Source organism: Rhinolophus sinicus, linkage group LG01 (genome assembly GCF_036562045.2).
Source record: "Rhinolophus sinicus isolate RSC01 linkage group LG01, ASM3656204v1, whole genome shotgun sequence".
In the NCBI taxonomy this organism is placed as follows: domain Eukaryota; kingdom Metazoa; phylum Chordata; class Mammalia; order Chiroptera; family Rhinolophidae; genus Rhinolophus; species Rhinolophus sinicus.
The window spans coordinates 72,388,515-72,409,599 of NC_133751.1; positions in this window are offsets into that span (position 1 = coordinate 72,388,515).

Consider the following 21,085-nt stretch of genomic DNA (forward strand, 5'->3'; position numbering starts at 1 on the left):
ATTTAATCAATACATTCTTGCTCTCAGTAATAGCTAGTTCCTAGTTTTCCCATAGTTTCCCCATCCATTGAATCAATGGAGTCATTTCTTAGATTTGAGTCTGAAAGCTGACTTCTTTGAATCCCTGGGGAGAAAATAATGTTAAAACTTTTCTGAAAGAGAAAATTTGAACTAAATTAAAATTTTTTCCTTTATTAAGAAAGCCAAGGTCTGGTCTTAGAGTTTTACCAAAAGTTGACGTTCCATGTCTCTATTCAACCATGGAAAAAACCACAAATATTATTCTTACAGTGTAGGACATCGTTCTTCAAATGGTATGCTTGAGGCATCAGTGTTTTCACCTCCTAGACAATGTTTTCACGCTCCAGTACCTGTCTCTCTGGGAAGAACTAGATAGGTTTGGGTCTGAGGATATTATCCTGAGGGTTGTCAATAAGGGAAGGAATTTGTGTGTCAATCCTTGTCTTAGATCTGTTCTCAGATCTCATATAGTGCTTGTCCCTCCTCCTCTCTCTCATCATGTGCATTCTTGGCATCACCCAATGTCAACTCCCCTATAGATTCCTCTCTTCTAAGCTGTTATATTAGAAATAGAGTTTAACCATCATTGGCTCATTTCCTCTAAAGACTCAAATGGAAGAGTAGGGGTCTAATTGCTGTTGCTTAAATATTCCCTGCCAGGTAATAAATCAAAATGTTCTTCTGGCTGGGACATGCTGACAAATGCAAAGTCACCTTGGATTCATGATATATTTTTTGGGGAAAAACATACACATCTTTGGAAACTTAAACATTTGCTTCTTTTTTATAGGAAAAAATTATTAGGAATTTCTCCACAAAAAATTCTCAGTAAATTAGGTGACATCTGACTTACTTTTTCTTCAAAGTTTACCTATACATATTAATAATTATAAACACAAGTTAAAGAAGTACAGTCTGAATCCATACATAATATACTGATCTTGGTTAAGGAATCATGGAGTGAAGATAAAAGAAGAAGATTAAACAAGAGAAAGTGAAAGTGAGAACAAAAGGAAACCCAGGAAAGGAATAAAAACATAGGAGGCACTTCTGGTCCAGGTAATATACACAGACTAATTTTTTCCCAGCTAAGTACACTATCAACCCTGGAAATACTGCTACAAGCAATCAAAGGAAAAGTCTGAATAGTGGAAAGAAGAAGCCAAACCCCAGAGTTAGAGGAACAACACAGTGACAGTGAGTCTCACAACGCACTTCCCAACAGAAGGTCATCGAAATTCAGCACTTCCTGACCTCAACCTAATAATAGAAGGTGGCCCGGGTAGGCTTATTCTCCCGTCAGAATAAATGGGGGCTCCTATGAAATCCTACGCAAGCCCAGCAGCGCCAACAAGGAATATCATTAGAGACCCCCACTGACAATAAGTGACAAAGGATGAACTCTTTTTCTTCACTGGTTCTGAGATGTCCCATTCCAGTGAGAGACACCAGGAGGACAAACAACTTTAGCAACAGGGATCCTACCACAAGGATCCCAGTCCAGGAAGCACTCTCTCATACTTAAAGGAATCAAATGGCTCAGCCTGGGGATACTTCTGAACCCTCTTGTTAAATGCACGTATCTACTTTGAGCTTTATCAAACAGTGTTCTGTGTATAATGGGAAGGGCAATGGAACCTAAAGTGAAAAAAATCACAAAGGTAAATTTTATTTATGCCATCATTTACTCTGTCAAATGTGGAGCCCAGCCCTGGAGGGGAGAAAGGAAGAGGAATATGTCTACTAGCATGAGCTTCCTGAGCGAAGGTACTCTGAGGGGTAGATAATAAAAAATGTGAGAAAGTAAGATGCCTTTGGGATAAAAATACTGGGGTAGTAAAGGTGCGTTTAGTGCTCTGAGGACAGTTTGAGATTGAGTGTGCTTAAATGAAAGTGCCTAGATGAAAAGGATAGGTTTCCTCTGTGTACAGGCTGAGGGAAATTATCTGTGGGAAATGCTTGAATGACTGACGCTTAATGGAGAAATACAAAGCATGGAAAGTGATCAAAGAAGACTATGCCATCCCTAATTAGCAGTGGGATGGGCTAGAAATAGGATTCACAGAAAGAAGAGGGACTCACCTCTCTACTCACCTCAAACAGACATCTAAAGACATCTATATCAGTTTATATCAAACTGGGAGTTGTGAGAAATTCAACACTGCAGTAGTAAATATATATATATTTTAAACTCATCATAAATATATATATTTTAAACCCATTTAAACTCATAAACAGTGTTTATGCCCGATAAACTCCTTACTGGTGTAGGGATAATGGAGTCTTAGAACAAAGTGATCATCTCTCAGCGTTGGGTTTCACAACTGGTATCTTTGAGTCTGACTGGTAGTACAAAACACTTATTCACACAGACACCCAAGATGGAGAAAGAAATAAACAGAATTTTAAACTATGGTCAGCTTAATAGGGAATTCATGGGATCCAGCTATAGAATAACACAGTTTTTTACCTATTATTCAGCTAATATGAGGGGCATAAAAATCTGACCAAAACTTTTCTCTTTTGGTAACTCAAAAGACCAAGGACATTAGATCACATCTAAGGTGAAATGGGATTTTTTTTTTTTTGAATTAAAGTTTATTGGGGTGACAATGGTTAGTAAAGTTACATAAGTTTCAGGGGTACAATTCTTTATACATCATCTACATATCAACTACATTGTGTGTTCACCTCCCAGAGTCAGCTCTCCTTCCATCACCATATATGGATGAGATCTTTTTGGAAGGCCCTTACCCTTAACTGCCTGGGCACTTTGAGGGACGTCCTTTATCCTGGTCTCAAAGAAGTTGGCTGGTTATTTGGTAAGGTAGATCTTTGAGATCATTTAAAACCTATTCCATTTATATTTATCAGACACAATTGAAAGATGACCATGTGACAAGAGAGTCATCTAGAATCAGCAGATTTGGAAACCCTTACCTTGCTGTGTTATTCTTCACCAACAACCAAAGTGGGCTGATGTACACCGAGGACTGCTACCATCGTTACAAGTGGCCTGTAAATAAATGTTTGATATGGGTCCCAATAAGCATCAACTAATCTTGACTGAAATAAGTACAGACTGGTAGGGTGTATTGTGGACTGGGCCCTATTAAAATGAGCCATTACCCAGACCTAAAAATGATAGGACTCACCAGGACCTAATGTATATTACACCTAGCATATTCACTGAAGGATTTCTTTATGATCTGCACCACCGCTAATCATATCCATTAGCCCTTCCATCTCAGAGGAGTGGTCACTGACATCTGAGCAGAGCTGGGATGGCACCATCTTCTGGACACAGCAAAGGAAAACATTTCTGAACAAGTGAACTTGAAAGGTCACCTAGCCTCAAATATATTTAAACTATATTCTTGAGCTTAAAAATGTTTATACTTCTTAGATACTGACCTAGTGTCTTAAATGCCCTGACCAATCAGGAATTGGACTGAATAGGTTGCCATGACACTTGGAAAATTGGGGCAAAACTTAAATAAGTACCTGGTATCTTTAAGGGTATAATAGCATTAATATAATGATCCTTTTATGCATGGGAGTAATAAGTGCCACAGAACATAAAACAATTCCAACTCTATCAATAAGAGTGTTTAGGTAGAATAACAGTGTTTAGCTCTCTTTCTCAACTATGAACTTATTTGTGACAGGCGAATTATTGACTGGATTCCAGCCTAATTGCCTAAGAAGAATGGTTGGATGTGAGGTAACTAAGTGGCATCAACTTCTATAATATAATACTCCCAGGTACTTGGGCAGCTGAAATCACCACCTGGTTGTAAATCACAACCATGTCTAGCCCTTCAAATGAAAATGAGCTCTGATGCAAAAATTTGTCATTTGGGGATACATCGCACACCTAGAAAGGTCTGTGACAAATAGGCACATTACCCCTGTCAAACTGGATATTAAAACTCTCCCCCAGGTAACTCTCAGTTAAGTGGCCAGGCCGTGGTTTAGAGCAGAATAACCAGAATGACCGTCAGACATAATTGGAAATATCTGATAATAACAAAGAATGTCAATGAACAAAAAGCAATGGACAAGGGTGAAGCTTTGGTAAATGCCCTATAGCACCCTGGCTTTTATTCGTTTTTGTTATGAATGCTTTATCATACGATTTAATTTTTTGTGATGCTACAAGTTTTTGGCCTCAGGCCTTGTTGAAATAATTTTACTGCTGTGGTATCGTAACTAAGGTTTTCCTGTAGAATGACTAAGGAATCATTTCCCATTGAGTACTCTGAAATAAAACAAATAAAATTGTAAACTAGTTGGGGTATTGCAAACAAGATTGACAAAAAAATATGAAAAAGCATAAACTTGAGCTATTTGTATGATGATTCTATGCCTTATTCTCCTCAACTACAAAATGGGGTAGTTCATACCTCATAAGGATGTTGAAAGTATTGAATAGATAATATATGTAAAATATTACATAAATATTAGCTTTAATTGTTTATGTCATTAAAATACATTTAAAATATTATTTTCCAAAATAATACTACTAGTGTATAGTAAGTGCTATAGAGTATTATTTATCTCACTAAAGGTACCACTTCAAAACTATTACTCTGCCCTGTCATTGACATTAATCTTCTGTTTCTTGTCCACACCAAATCATCGCTTTTTCTACTGCAGATAGTAGTGGATCTGGCAGAATAAGGCCTTCATCAGAAGCAAGGAGATCAGGCAAGGAGACAGGGAGTTATGCCCGGGATCTGCCCATTTATCACTGCAGAAAAGATAAAGAAGACATTTCTGAAGCATTAACTTATGGGCCTAGAATCCTAAATTACATCACCTATAAATTCAAGCTCCCCCGGAGTGAGACTTATACCTGAGCTTTGAGAGCTGAAGAATAATGGTGTTATTTATCTGCTAGGACCCAGTGGATGGCAGATATCCCAGAATTAACACTAATAATCAACACTGCTGAAGAAGCACTGATCACGCTAAATCAGTTCCAGGTATTTTATCTGGTGACACACTCTGGCGTATAATTCAGACAGGAAACGAGAGTGCCACCAACAGGAAATTCTCTGGTCATGGTTTGTTTGGTTGGCTTTGGGTGGCTTTAAGGGGTGGTATTTCCTTTTCTCCCCTCAGGAAAAACAACTGTGGTTAGCAGGATTTTTTTAACCCCTCATTGGTGATGTTTTGCTTTCTCTTTACTCCTTTGGGAATTTAACATCCCATGATGGTTTAAATGTAGGTCCACAGTGTTAGAAGGAAACTGGAATTACTTTTTGGTGTTGGTTATGATAGAAGAAAATTATTTTTTCATTTTAAATTAATCTGTCTAGTTAGTGACTGGAAAGGAATGAGAGTTTTTAAAAAAATCAATTGCTCTCTAAGGAGAAATACTATAGATTTTAATAATGTTAATTTTTTTTAAATCACCAAATGAAGCACAGACTAAATTGAGTGCATTCCAAATCACCCAGTGACTAATTTTTAAAGAAATGCCTCAGCAGAAAGAAGGTGAAAACCCATTTCCCTTAAAATTCAAGATAAATTAACAGCATAGAACAAATAATCTCCTAACATTCTGATTAAAAACAAGGTCCCAAAATTCTGAAACAAAAAAACTGGAAATGTGCCTGATTTTTCATATTTTAGAAAGGAACCGGCTAGGAGATTTGTGATGGGTTGCAGTCTGGAAAAGGTAAGAATGGCAGCAGAGCAGTTGGCTTGACATGGCCACCTCCACACATGCACTTACTGAAGGTTGCTAGCCCTCACAATGCCATATCAGGAGCAACAGAGGGAAGGATCAACAGCGTATAGCATGAGTCCTTTACTGGGAGTGCTGCAGATCTGCTTGGAGAGCTACAATCTACCCAACTGCAGTAACTGAAGTGGAGAATCAAGAGTAAGTTCAGAAATAAAAGCCACTATTTGGGTTCAGATCTGAGGGAACATTGATTACAAGAGATAATGATAGCGTGTCAAGAAGAGAGAAGACCTGAGTTCCAGTCTTGGCTCTGCCACTGGCTTTGAACAAGTTACTTAAACTTCCTGGGCTTCTGGTCCTGTAGGAGATGGGTAAAATGTGAGGATAAGGCATGAGCATGCATTAGGAAAGAGAATGCAGTTGTCCTGCCAGGTGCCAGGCAGTTCTCCCTTCTTTTGTGATACATTGTAAGACATCCACCAGTGACTCCATATGTGTTAGAGTTCCAAAGAAAATGGGACATTCTTGAGTTGATCAACAAAGTAAAACCGCTCCTGTCTAGAAGTTCACTATCTTATGGAAAAACAAACAAACAAACAAATAAACAAAAACTTGTAGCACTTAAACATATATCAGGTGCATAATAAATGTTGAACTGAACATTATGCTGTGATTCATGCCAGTTCACCATTGAGGTACGTGGAAAGATGCTACAGGAGTGACTATAAAATGGAAAAATACCTTCCTTGACAATAGGCTTTTAGCCCTACAGGTAATTACATGCAAATTAAAATAAGACAATGTTTTCATTTATCAGATAGGCGAAAATTAAAAGAATAGTATGATCCAGTATTAATGTGGATGTGTAAGGAAATGGGCACTTTCACATCAGTGAAACTGATTGTTTTTTCTAGACTGACATTTTAACAATTTTCAAAAGTTCTTTATAAAGGGTATGTCCTTTAAACCAACAACCTCATTTCTAGAGATTTCTCCTGAGGAAACAATCGGACAAGAGAATATATATATATGTATATACATATATGAGATTTTTACTGTAACACAATTTAAAAGAGTGAAAAAATATAAACTTAAATATCCATTAATAGATTAGTTAAATAAATTAAAAACATACAAAATGGAATACCACACAGCCATTAAAAATAAAGATCAACATTAAATTGTTTATACACCAACCTGGGCAGCTCTGGGTGATGACATTTTGAGTGATTATAGATTTATGTATTTTCTTTACCTGTTTTTGAAATGTTTACAGTGACTCCCTATGATAAATCATTGACTTAACCACATGAAAGAACTGTTGTGAGGATGAGAAACAATTTAAGTAAAGTGACGAGTATAAAGCCCTTCTCATAGTAGGCCCTCAATTAGCAAGAGCTCTTATTATTTGCTCATCAAGTAGGTGGATTGTGGGCACCCGAGCCCAGGAGTCATGTGATGACTGAAGATGGGATTTATGCTTCTAGTTTCAGTGCCTTTATTTCTCTTTTAGAGCATTTTTCAAAATATTTGTAGAAGAGTTTCCATTTACTGATGAAAACTTAAATGGTCCCTGTGACTCTTATTTCAAAGGAAATGAGCGCTTATGACTATTCTTGGACTTTTTTGTTTGTTTGTTTGTTTTACCATGCGGTGATAGGCAAGCGAATGAGAAGAAACCATCAATCATTTTTGCCTTAGTGACATAGAAACATTTCCCTGCTTGTTTGTTTGTTTTTTATGTTTCTTTGCTCCAAATCAGTACCAAAAAGTCCTCTATAGCCAATGTGAGGATTAAAAAGCAAATACCTAAATGTTAGGAAAAAGAGTGGTTTTGAAAGTTATTTCCCCTAGTATTAGAATTTTAATTAAGAAAACTAAGAAACCACAAGTTTCTCCGTGATATATGAACCACATTCTAGAAATGCATAATCTTTTGATAAAAAGTTGACACCAGTGATATTTAACAAGGCCAGTGGGTCACAGGACACCATCACCTTGTCTTGAGCTGAACTTATTCAATGATCTAAAGACAAATTCAACAGGAATATCATCTCTGTGGTCATTAAGAATTAAGAAGGGTTGACTCTGTCCCTTGATTATTTAAGTTTTCAAAGAATTGGATTCCTCCCTACTTTCCCGATGCTCTTTCCCTTCTTTTGTTCTATCACCTCCCTTTCTTTCTCTTAGCCCTTTTCTAGCTACGCCTAACTTGCCCTACATTTGAGCCCACTTCTTTCTCTGATGTTCACAAGAACAGGGGATGGATAAGCTGTGTGGGTCACTTATCTGTCATTCTTCATATTTGAAGCAGTCTCAGTCCTACTCTATAGAGTTTAAAAATAGTTTATTATTTATATTTTCCTTCTGCAAAAGTAAAACATGTTAATCATTTTTTTAAAAAGACCTGCAGTCAAGCAAACAAAAAAAAAAAAGAAAAAAAAAAGAAAAGCATCTATAATCTACTATCCAGAAAAGCACTGTTATATTTCAGAACATATCTTTCTAATGTTTTGCCTTGCATATAAAACACATTTCTTTTACAAAAATTAGATCATAATATCAGACAGTTTTCTAACCTATTGTTTTTTCACTTAAATTATTACACAAATTTTTCTATGTCATCCAAAATCTATAACATTTTTTTCCACTTCATTTAACAAACATTTCTTTAGAGCTATTAGACACACAACCCTATGTTACCTGATAGGGAACAGAGGTAAACCAGACAAAGATAGTTCTGCTTGCAAACACAAAATAAGCACAAGTCAGAAAGTGTTAGGATGTGGGTGGAAAGAGTGTTACAGAATTAAATATCCAGGAGATTAAACCTTGATAGGAGTTTGGGAAAGGGCTCTGAGGAAGTGACTTTGCCTCATAATGAGAATGCAGGTATTCCGGTGTATAGCTGCACCTGTAGACATTATCAGCTCATTACTGAGGCCTCCGCACCTAGCTAGCTCTACCAGGTATTCACATTTACTTAAATATTATGCTCTGTAATTCCTATTAGCCATCTGCATATAAAGAGGCTTGCTTCTTTGCTTTTGCCAATTAAGAGAATATTTGCTTATTGAACAGCCTATGATAAGAAAGGTTACACAGGAAAAACAGTAACTGCATATTTCTCCAATCTGGCCTCAACTTCAGAACTGCAGGCTCACTGGCGGGGGCTCTACAAGAGACATTGGGGAAAGCACCTTTATCTCTCTTAGCTTCTTTCCTCATCTGTAAAATGGGGTAATTATTCTACTGCATACCTCTGGAATGTGGGTACCACTCCCAACCCAACCTAGAGAAGTCACATGGTCACTTCCGCCAAGTTCCAGGTCATTCAATTACCTGAAGTGGGCTCTGGATAACTGCTGCTTCAGATTTTTGCCCCTCCTCTCTACACAGCGTGATCTCCAGTTAAGAAATACTGTGAGTAGAAACACTTTCATTCCACTGCACTCAGTGACCTTAGGATAAAAGCACCAAATAAATGTCCATATCAAGGAAGCCCCAGAATCCTTTTCCAAAACCAGACCGTTCAGCTGTACATCCTGTTTATTCCCTCCCACTTCCGGCAGCATGAAGAGAACTGCTATGATCTCTCTTCTCCATTTCTGATTTGTTTTGTGGGGCATCCTGTTTATAGATTTTCTGTGACTAAATCTGGAGGTCAGAAGCCCATGGTTTTTCTGTCTACTGAATATCCCCCTTTGATTTTATATTTAGAGATAGGATGAAATGAGGGAAAAAGAGATCTGAAATATCCAGTTCAGCATAACATTCTGGACACCAAATGATATAGGAAGTTCCCAATCAAACCTTTCTTTTATAAATTTTATTGGGGAATATTGGGGAACAGTGTGTTTCTCCAGGGCCCATCATCTCCAAGTCGTTGTCCTTCAATCTAGTTGTGGAGGGCGCAGCTCAGCTCCAAGTCCAGTCACCATTTTCAAACCCTGTTGTTCAGAGCTTGCGCTCTAACCAACTGAGCCATTTGGCCAACCTCTCCCCCCCAGCCTCCGCCATGAAATATTTGAGTCAACAAATCTCTTTCTATCGAAGAGGAAACAACTATATTTTGTAACTGTAATTATTGGAGTAAATGTTGTCCTGCTTCAATATGGATATTTGGAAAAGCAGAAGAACAATTTTTAAAGAAGATATTTTCTTGAGCAGTGGGAAGCATATGGAATTTACACTTGATCTTAGCCAAAACGCCGAGAAGCGGTGCATATGGAATTTAGAGTGTGCAGATCTATCCCCTGATTACTGACGGTGTGACCATTTCTGTGGGTGGGATCCCAATTTATGGGTCTCAGAACCTTGAGGTCCTCTCCTAAAAATGGATCAAACAATAACCTGCCAACATCCAGAAATATCATGAGGCTCACACAATATTTGTGAAAGTGACTTACAAACTTTGAAAGTTTTACAAACGTTAACTATTTACTTTTTACAATGAGCTGGCTCTTACTTAGGTATGATATTTTGGAGAAATGTCCGTGGAGAAATCTTGTAAGTCTCCCTCCAACATTTTCACAAATGTTTAGGAGATAAAATATATTTCTTTTAAATTCCTTTTATTTGTATTTCGTTTACTAGTGATTTCGAGGAAGTTTTCAATTTAGCTATAATTTTTCACACGAGCACTTAAGAATATTTAACAGATTTGATTTCATCCATCAATAAAGAGAGTTTTTGTGTGTTTCATTTTCTTTCAACCTTTCATGCTATAGCATTAGCAGTTTTGATGCAGCGCTTTACAGATTCAAAGCTGCGCACAGGAAGCAGACGGCAGGTACGGCTGCTGAGAATTGAAGTCTGGTTTCAGCAAAGCTGGTATCAGTGACATTATTCACTTCCCCTGATCTGCAGGCGTTGCTCCTGCGCTGTGACAACATTGTAGAGCAGAACAACCATGGGCTTTCAAGTCAGATTGACCTGACTTCAAGTTTTAGATGAGTCTTTTCACTTTAGTTTTCTTATTTTTAAGGTGTAGATAATAATTCCTATCTTGCAGTATGTTTGGAGACTAAATAAGGTGAAGAAAACATTATGTAACAATCCTGGAACTTAGAGATTAAATTCCTCCTCTACATCCAGGCTGATGCTCTGGTACCTCCAGCTGAGTTCCCAGCCACCTTGCTCCAGCAGTGAGGGTCGACTTGGCACCGAGCTCAGTTGCTGCATGTCCTCCATTTAGAAGGATTTTGCTGTGCAAGACTGTTTCTTCTACATGGTGCTAATTGCTTGGTCATATGGCACATAGAAAAGTGAATTCAAATCTGTGTCTTGATGAATGCCTTCTCATTGAATATGCACCTATTTGTCACATCATGGCAATGACAATTTGTCCCAGAGAGAAATGTTTCTGATTTACGTATGTGTGGCCGATACATGAAGTAGGTTTTATAAATCATTATGTCATCACTACCAAAAAATGCCCTCTCGCCAGATTAAAAAGAGCCCTTGACTAGGGGTCTATCAAAGGAAATGGAAAGGCCATAAAACCATCAGTTCATTTGACATAAAACTGATGTATTATGTGATAGTGCTTCAAGTAGAACCCAGGACCCCATTTATCACACACACTGCTCCGTGCCCGGGTTCTGAGCTGTATGTTAATGGAACCGTCAGGCTCTACTCACACTGCAGATTGCAGTCTCCAATCAGCACCTGGGGACCTGCATACCAGAAAATGTGCCTGTTGAAAATGTTTCATTCACTAATGAGCTGTCCTGAGAGAAAATTACATCAGGACAGAGGTCACACAGCTTCTTGGGGATACAGCGTCCTCAGTGTAAAAGGTCAGACTAGATCCATGGTTCTCAATAAGAAGTGGATCAGGCTTACCTGACTCACCTATAAAAGCGCAGGGGCTGACGCCCCATCCCAGGACAGACTTGGGAATCCTCACCTTGGGAATATCCCTAGGTGATTCTGAAGCTCACTGGGGTTGAGTCTTTTTATTCAAATCATCATTCCAGGACCAACAGAATCAGCATCTGCTTGGAGCTTATTAGAAATGCAGAATCTCAGATCTACAGAATCCAAACCTGAATTTTAACAAGATCCCCAGTGATTCAGCGCCCATTAAACCTTGAGCAGCATTAGAACAGTGTTTCACAGCTTTGGCTCCATATTAACATCTCTTAGGAAGCTTTTAAAAATCCCACGGCCCAGTCACAGGCTCAAATCAGAACCTCTAGGAGTACAATATTATTGACTTTATTACCTATGTGTATTTTACATCCCGGTAACTGTTTTTATAAATGGCAATTTGTACCTCTTAATTCCTTCACCATTTTCTTCCATCCCCACCAAAACCCTCCCATCTGGGAAAGCTCAATTTGTTCTCTGGATCTACGAGTTGGTTTCTGGTTTATTGGTTTCTGTTTTATTTCCGAATAAAGAGAAATCATATAGAATTCGTCTTTCTCTGTCTGACTTATTTCACTTGGCATAATATCTTCTAGGTCCATCCATGTTGTTGCAAAAGGTAAGATTTCATTCATTTTTTGTGGCCGAGTAGTATTTCATTGTGTGTGTGTGTGTGTGTGTGTGTGTGTGTGTGTGTGTCACATCTTCTTTATCCAGTCATCTATGGATGGGCACTTAGGTTGCTTCCATATTTTGGGTATTGTAAATAGAGCTGCAGTGAACATAGGGGTACATACATCTTTTTTAAACTAGTGTTTTTGATTTCTTTGGATAAATACCCAGAAGAGGAGCTGCTGGATCATATGGTCGTTCTATTTTTAATTTTTTGAGGAACCTCCATACTGTTTTCCATAGTGGCTGCGCCAATTTGCAATCCAACCAACAGTGCACAAAGGGTTTCCTTTTCTCCACATTCTGGCCATCACTTGTTGTTTGTTGATGTATTGAGGAAAGCCATTCTGACAGGTGTGAGGTAGTATTTCATTGTGATTTTTATTTGTATTTCTGTGATGATTAGTGGCGTTGAACATCTTTTCTTATGTCTATTGGTCATGTGTACATCCTCTTTGGAGAAATGACTATTCAGGTCCCCTGACTATTTCTTTTTTTTATCAGATTGTTTGTCTTTTTGGTGTTAAGTTGTATGAATTCCTGAATACTTTGGATATGAACTCCTTATCAGATGTATTATTGGTATCTTCTCCCATTCAGTGGGATATCTTTTCATTTTGTCAATGGTTTCTTTTGTTGTACAAAAGCTTTTCAGTTTGATGACCTCCCATTTATTTATTTTTTTTGTTTTCCTCGCCGAAGGAAACATATTCATAAAACCATTGCTCAGAGTGATGTCATAGAGTTTGCTGCCTATTTTTTTTCTAGGAGTTTTATGGTTTCAGGCCCTACATTGAAGTTCATTTTGAGTTTATTCTTGTATATGGTACAAGAAAGGTTCAGGTTGTCTAGCTTATTCATGCAGCCTTCTCAGCACTTCCAAATAGTAAACTTGTTTAACTGTTTGTCCAATTGGTCCAAATTCATAATGAGTAATCCCTCTGATATCAACAAAGGTTAGCAACAAGTTTGCGAACGTAATTGTCAGACCTCGTATACCTCTTTGGGTGTGAGAAGACAATTGAAGGAGCAAGTTAAACATACACTAGGAATTGAAAGTTCAGGATTAAATAACCTCAGAAATCCAAAATAATAGGAGTTCCAAAGAGCTCAATGGAAGAAGTTATTGGTGTGCTGAATGAGAGGGGATCTCTCTCATTTGGTTATGAATGGGAACAGGTAGAAGGCAAGTGACAAAGTATCATAAACCCATAAACCCATAAAATGGGTTTATTGACCAACTGAAGAACCAGGACGGTTAAGAGACTTGAAATCATGTCATACATAGATGAGTAATAGAACGGGGGATCTTTATAATGTAAAAGAGAGGATGTAGGCAGAGGGGTCATAATAGTTTTCTTCCCATAGTTGATAACAACAGAAGAAAGCTGTCTTTTGGAAGGGTTAAAGATCTCTTTTATATAGTCTCATAAATCAGAAATAAGATAGTACCACCAATACGTGAAAGTTACATGGCAGTCTTGGGGTGAAAATAACAGAAAACTTCTTTAACAGTTAGGGTTATACAACAATAGAGTGTGTAGTCCTGTGAGGTAGAAAGTTCCCTATTACTAGAAGTGCTTGAGTAGAGGCTAGATGACCTCGTGTCAGCATTATCAGAGTCTTTAACACAAGAATCCTAATTGTGAGACATAGGTGCATGAGATGGGATCGATAACACCTTGGAAGTGGCAGATACCATTCAGAGACTACACCAGATATATCATACTCCTCATTTTAAAAGAATTTTTAAGCATGAATGCCTATAAATAAAAATGTTAACAATGAGTGTTGGGTGGATTTTGGATGGTTTACTTTCTCTTTGTGCTTTTCTGTGTTGTATCTTTTTTCCATTCTCATTGTATACTTTTGCCTTAGTTTTTATTAAAATATGACATAAACACTGCAATACATGTACTGCAATACATATACATGTACTTGAAGTATACAGTTCAAGATATATAGAACATTACATAAATCCCCGACTCTTTCATCAGGCCCATCTCCAGACATGCCCTTTCCGTCAGATACTAGTTTATCATTTTTGAACTTTATATAAATGGAAACATATAGTATAGACTCACTTTTATTGGTTATTAATTCATTCAAAATTACCTGATTTATCCATAGTGTTGTGGGGAGAAGTAGTCCTCTCTTTTTCATTGCTTTATACTATTCCATTTTAAGAATTTACAACAATTTATCCATTTTATTGTTGATAAGGCTATTTCTAGTTAAGAGCTATTATGAATAATATTTTTATAAACATTCCTGTACATGTATTTTGATGTACATATGTGCACATTTATACTGTATCTATTCTAAAACAGAACTGGACTGTAGAGTAAGTCTATTCTTAGCTTTGGTAGACCTTTGTTAGTCAGTTTTCCAAAGTGGTTATGCCAATTTACATTCTTACAAGCAAACTCAGTAAGAGTTTCAGTTGCTCCACATTCTTGTCAAAATCTGGTAGTCTAGGTTTTTGATTGTTTGTTTGTTTTCATTTTAGCCATTCTTCTGTGTGTGTAGTGGTATCTCATTGTGGGTCTGATTTGCAGCTTTCTTACAGTTAATGATGTTGAGCATTTCGCACGTGCTTTTGGCTATTTGTATATCCTTATTTGTGAGGTACCTGTTCCTATTTTTTGCTTATGCAGTTGATCCTTGAACAACATGGGGGTTAAGGGTGACACCCCCCACCCTGGATAGTCGAAAATCTGTGATTAACTTTTGGTCTCCCTGAATTTAAATACTAGTAGCCTACTATTGACCAGAAACCTCACCAACAACCTAAACAGTCAATTAATATTTATTTTGTATGTTATGTATATTATATACTGTACTCTTACAATAAAGTAAGCTAGAGAAAAGAAAGTTATTGAGAAAATCATAAGAGAAAATACATTTACAGTATTTATTGAAAAAATGTCTGTATTTAAGCGGATCCACACAGTTTAAACCCACATTTTTCAAGGGTCAACTGTACTAAGTTCATTTTTTAAAATTTAGTCAGTGAAGTTATTTATATTTTGAATATGAATCTTTGTCTTATATGTGTATTTCGAATATCTTCTCCCAGACCGTGTCTTCCTTTTTTGCTCTCTTATGTCTTAAAAAAAAAAAAAGTTTTCTTGAGGTATGATTTACACGGCATTAAATTCATCCATTGTAAGTGTATGGTTTGAAGATCTTTAGTAAATTTATTCAATTAGACAACCAGTACAATATAGTTTTAGATTTGTTTGATTTCAAGAGCCCAGTATTTTGGGGGTACAGTTTAGTATATTCCATATTCTGCTTTTGTAGAGAGGATTCATTTCACACAGAAGATTCATGTCACTGTAGACAGAAGTCCCTCAGGTCAATGGTCTTACAATAAACATAAAATCTTAATTGTAATGAAATCCATGTATTAATCTATTTCTTTATGGTTAGACTTTTTTGTGTATTATTTGAGAAGCACAAAAGGATTTTTTTCCTTATCTTTGCTCTGAGAACACGGTGGCATAGCACATGGTCTGCTTTGGTCAGCCTTCCAAGTGTAGCTGAAGAGAACTAACTTTATATCTAAAGGAACTGGAAAAAGAACAACAAACAAAGCCCAAAGTGAGTAGAGGGAAGGAAACAATAAAGATGAGAGCAGAAATAAATGAAATAAAATCTAAAAGAATAATACAAAAGATCAATGAAATCAAGAGCTGGTTTTTGGTTTCTGCAGCTGTTGATAGCAGTATTCTACATACATAAACAGGTATATAAAATACCCCACTGTGATTATGGAGTCATCCATTTCGCCTTTTACTTATGTCAATTTTACAAGGCTTTGTTATTAGGCGTGCCCAAATTGAGTATTGTTCTATCTCCCTTGAAATTAGGTTTTCATCATTATATCTCTAACCTTAGTTATAATTTTTGCCTTCAAGTCTGTATTATCTGATATTAATGTAGCTATGTTGAGTTTATTTAGGTGTTTGCGTATAATTTCTTACATATTTTAATTTCAATATTTCTATGTTCTTATATTTAAGGTGTTTCCTTTCAAAATAAAAAAATGGTAGTGGTCTTTGTTTGTTTCTTTTATTTATATAATCTGAGCTGGCAATCCTTAAATTTGAATTTACCATCTTTTCTTCTGTCTTCTTGAATATATTAGATATAGGTATTTTAGAGTTTTTGTCTCATATCTAGAGTATCTAGAATATGTTTCTGTTGTCTGTTGTTTTTCTTGGTTCTGTCATTTAGTCCTGTTTCATAGCATCCTTGGTATTTATTTATTTATTTATTTATTTATTTATTTATTTATTTATTTAGAGAGTGTGTGTGTGTGTGTGTGGTGGTGTGGTGTGTGTGTGTGTGTGTGTCTGTAATGTCAGTTATCATGTACTGCTTCAGCCTTGGACGATTGTATGCTTCTAGGAATTTATCCATTTCTCCCAGATTGTCCAATTTGTTGGTATATTGTTGCACGTAGTATTTTCTTAAAATTTTTTGTGTTTTTGTGGAGTCCATTGTCAAATTCCTTTCACTTCTGATTTCATTTGGGTCTTCTCTTTCTTTCTTGATGAGTCTGGTTAAAGGTTTATCAATTTTCTTTATCTTTTAAAAAAACCAGCTCTTGGTTTCATTGATCTTCTGTATTATTTTTTCAGATTCTATTTCATTTATTTCTGCTCTCATCTTTATTATTTCCTTCCCTCTACTCACTTTGTGCTTTGTTTGATGTTCTTTTTCCAGTTCCTTTAGATGTAAAGTTAGATTGTTTATTTGCAATTTTTCTTCTTTCTTTACGTAGGCCTGCATTGCCATGAATTTTCCTTTCAGGACTGCTTTTGCTGTATCCCATAGATTTTAGGTTGTTGTGTTTTCATTTCTGTTTGTCTCAAGGTATCTTTGATTTCTTCCTTGGTCTCATTGCTGACCCATTCAGTATTTAGTAGCATGTTATTTAGCCTCCATGTGTTTGTGTGTTTTCCAGTTTTTTGCTTGTAATTGATTTCTAGTTTCACATCAGAGAAGATACTTGATATGATTATAGACTTCTTTTATTGAACAGTTTTGTGGACTAACATGTGGTCTATCTTGGAAATACTGGTGGCAGCTGGCTCAGCACTGGCACAAGAACTGAATCTGAATTAATTTTGTGCAAATCACTGGCCACAGCCCATGACTCCCTGGAATCCTGCTCTGCCCAACTAGGGTGGTATCACTGGGGCACTGTCAACACCAGGTCAACCAGCCTGGCCCTCCCACCTAAGGAGGCTCTTTCAGTGGTTGAGCCTTACGGGTAGCTGGTAGGTAGCAACAGGTCTAGGGGGCCCCTGGGCCTTTTGCTAAGTTTTGTTATGTTTCTGTAGTTTGAAATTTTCTGGGCATTACTTTGATAATGAAAAAAACATATATTATTAAAATAAATGAACTATTTTTCAAAATAGATTTTAGTGAATTTCTGTCAAAGCTGTAATATATTGGTGTGTAGTCTCACTCTGTGGTGACTGCCCCTTACTTACCATCATAGAGCCTTTGATGAGCTTAACTATTTAGAACACTAAGTGAAAAGATTCTGCGTCCTATCTCAAAGGAAGAAATGGAGACTTATGCTAACCCAAATAGACTAGGCCACAGATGCTCTCATGGTATAGACTGGGCAGTATTGGTGCTGACGGTGAATAAAAAGCACTCATGTGTGTACTTTCTTCAGTGGCTTTTTGGCAATTTTGTGGGATCTTGTCTACTAAGGCCTGGTAAATAAGAGAAGATTGGAAGATAGCTACCTGTCAAGCAGTAGTTGCAAAGAAATCTGAGTAAACTGTCAAAACAGCTTTGAAAGAAAGTTTTCATAAACCTTAATAAATTATACCTTGGCTTCATTTTTATCCTTCGGCATAATTTTTAGTCTTTCTCTTTTTTTTCATGAAAATCCTAAAAAACAGTCGATTGTTTTGAAAGTCTCCACACTTTTGTTATATGATTTGTAACATTATGTTTCTAGGGACCTAACGAAGTCCTTTTTGACAACTTTTATTCTATGTGTTCAGGGAAAATTGGCAGGCCCAGGAAAAGGCTCACTGGCTACAAGCTGACTTGGGATTATGATAATAGTGGCAAGCTCAACCATTTGCACTGTCCATCAGTGATATTATAATTATCCTAGGTATTACTGAAATCTCCACATAGAGAGGGGAAAGCCATATATAGACAGACCATGATTAGAAAGATCTCTCTAAGGAGCACTTGTTTTTTGAGCCATTGTCCTTACCTAGAATGGCTACTGTGTCCTCTTATGTAAATTCTACTTGGTTCACAAGGCCCATTTACTCAACATGTATTTTTTGACTATCTACTTTGTGCCAGATAATGTTTTAGGCAGTGGATAGACAATGGTAAATAAGACAGACAAGATTCCCGCTCTTATGAATCTCACATTGTAAGAAAGATAATAAACAGGGAAACAACTGAATTTCAGGTAACAAGAGGAAAATGGTATATGTGGTAGGGAAGATGTCTATTTCATCAGTGAAGGAAAGCTACGCTGAGGTGACATTTGAACAGAGAACTGAAAGAAAAAAAATGACACATGTAATCCCCAAAGAATGTTCCAGGTAGAGAATGCCTAAGGTAATATCTTGGTGTGACTATCTGCAAGATCCAGTTTCATTCTTCCATTTTCAGTCAGAAGCTCTGCTTCCCCCAGCTTGCAATGACCAAACTACAATAGTCCTTGTCTGTGTGATTCATTTGGCACTGAATGTATGCTGTATTTTAACACTAGCTGTCTTGAGAGGTTGAGTTGCTTGCTCTCTCTCCACTTAAGACAGAGTTCTTTCAGGCCAGGGATCTTGTTCTTTCCCACTTGATATACCCAAAACCCAAAATGGTACTCTTCTCTAACAAGCATTCAATAGACATTCACAGTGATCATTCTCTGATATAATGATCTGCACTGTTGTCATGTCTTCGAGGAGCATATCAAGTCTTGACTAAAGATGAATTGGGCAGAGGGTAGTGAGAGGTCCTGGCTATTTAAAAAATATATCCAATAAATATATGCTGGTTTTGAATTTCTTATTAGGTTTATTTTGTAATAGACTGATAATGTTGTAAATGTGTTCATAATTTATTAAAACAAGCCACTGTTCTTAACTGAAATTATAAATAAGGTGCTTTTCCTTTAATTGCTGAGGAACAGCTTTTGTCTTAGGCTGTTAGAATTAAGTCTTTCTTGGACTAAAATAATGTGGACTTCATATCTACAGTTTGTAATTAGCCTTTCCTTTTGTCATGTAATATTTCAAGAGAAAAGTCAACGGCCCATGATACTAGTTTTCTACACTAGTATTTTTTCCTGAGCTATCACACTGACTGAGATTATTGACACGCAGGACTGTGTTATGTGATATTGGCATCCTAATAATGGTTGTAAAATTTCAAAGTTTAAGAAAATGATACAACCCTGGAGACATGTTCTAAATGAACACCAATATGATGTTTGAAATTGAAAAGATAAAACATCTGTACTATGCCTTTTTAAAATAGTGATCAAATACCATCAACCTTGAAGTAAGAACACTGTAATTTTGACTTTATTGTGAGTTAGAATAATGTCTCCTTATGAGAAGACTATTCTAAACTTGTTTTTACCTGAAGAAATAAACTGGTAATTTTCAAGTAGTTTCGTTTTTGGTGTGTGTTTGTTTGTTTCTTTAAAGCAGTAGGGTGTTATGGAGAGAGAACGTTAATTTGATGTCAGGAATCTAGAATCATTGCCCTACTCAACAGTAGTGTGACCTTGGGCAAATAATTTCCTCAGTATTCCTGTCTCCCAAAAAGAGATGACACTTTTTGTACATACCTTCAAAACTTTCAGTCTCTTAGATCAGTTATTCAACCTTGCTAGGTAGTATTAAGGATTATTCAAGTTCATGCCGTTCAAATGCATCAATCAAATGTTATGGCAGTGTGATATTTTACGCAATACATTTATTGCTCAAGATGCTGGGGTCTTGTAAAAAGAAGTAGGACTAATGATTATACTCTCTCCTTCCTTCATTGTTATATAATAAGAATACTTAAAAAATAATAAGAATAGTTAAAGATTAAAAACTTTTTAGGAATTTTCTCATCCAAGAGTAAATTCAAACAGGTTGAGTGACTAATGGAAGGTTTGTTACTTTGGGAAAGAATAATCACTCTGTCAGGCAAGTAGCCTTTTCCTCGTTTTACAGAAAAGGATTTGGTTGAGAAAAGATAAGCAATTTATAATCACGCAACATGCCAGCGATGGAATTCAAACATTCAAACCTAGATCTGCCTGAGAAAAGCCACTTTCTACTAGGCCAATGGTTTTCAAACTTTAGCGTGCAAACGCAGTTTCCAGGGTAGCCTTTTGGAACAAATGTTTTAATAAATACACCATGTAAATGTGATGTGGCTCAGGATACACACATAAGAAAAGAAGCCTGTAATCTCTGAGAATTGCCTACTTGAGAAAATCAGAAATCATGTTATCTTTACAACAAATTATATTCACTTATTTTTATCTCGCTACAAGTTAGAGTAAGCCTCGGCTACTGTAGTCCTAGGATTCTTACCTGAGAAGCTATGTAATCAGATATTCCAGGAGCATTTTATAATGCAGAGGATTCTTGCTAAATTTGAATCTGGTAAAAAAAATAATAATAATAATACAAAAAATAAATAAGCCTGCCTTCCCTGAATTAACGATAAGATAAAATTCATCTTCCAGACAAGGACACTGTTAAGAATGAAAGCGGCACTATTAATAATTAATGTTAAGACAACAGCATGAACTGGAACCATCCCAAG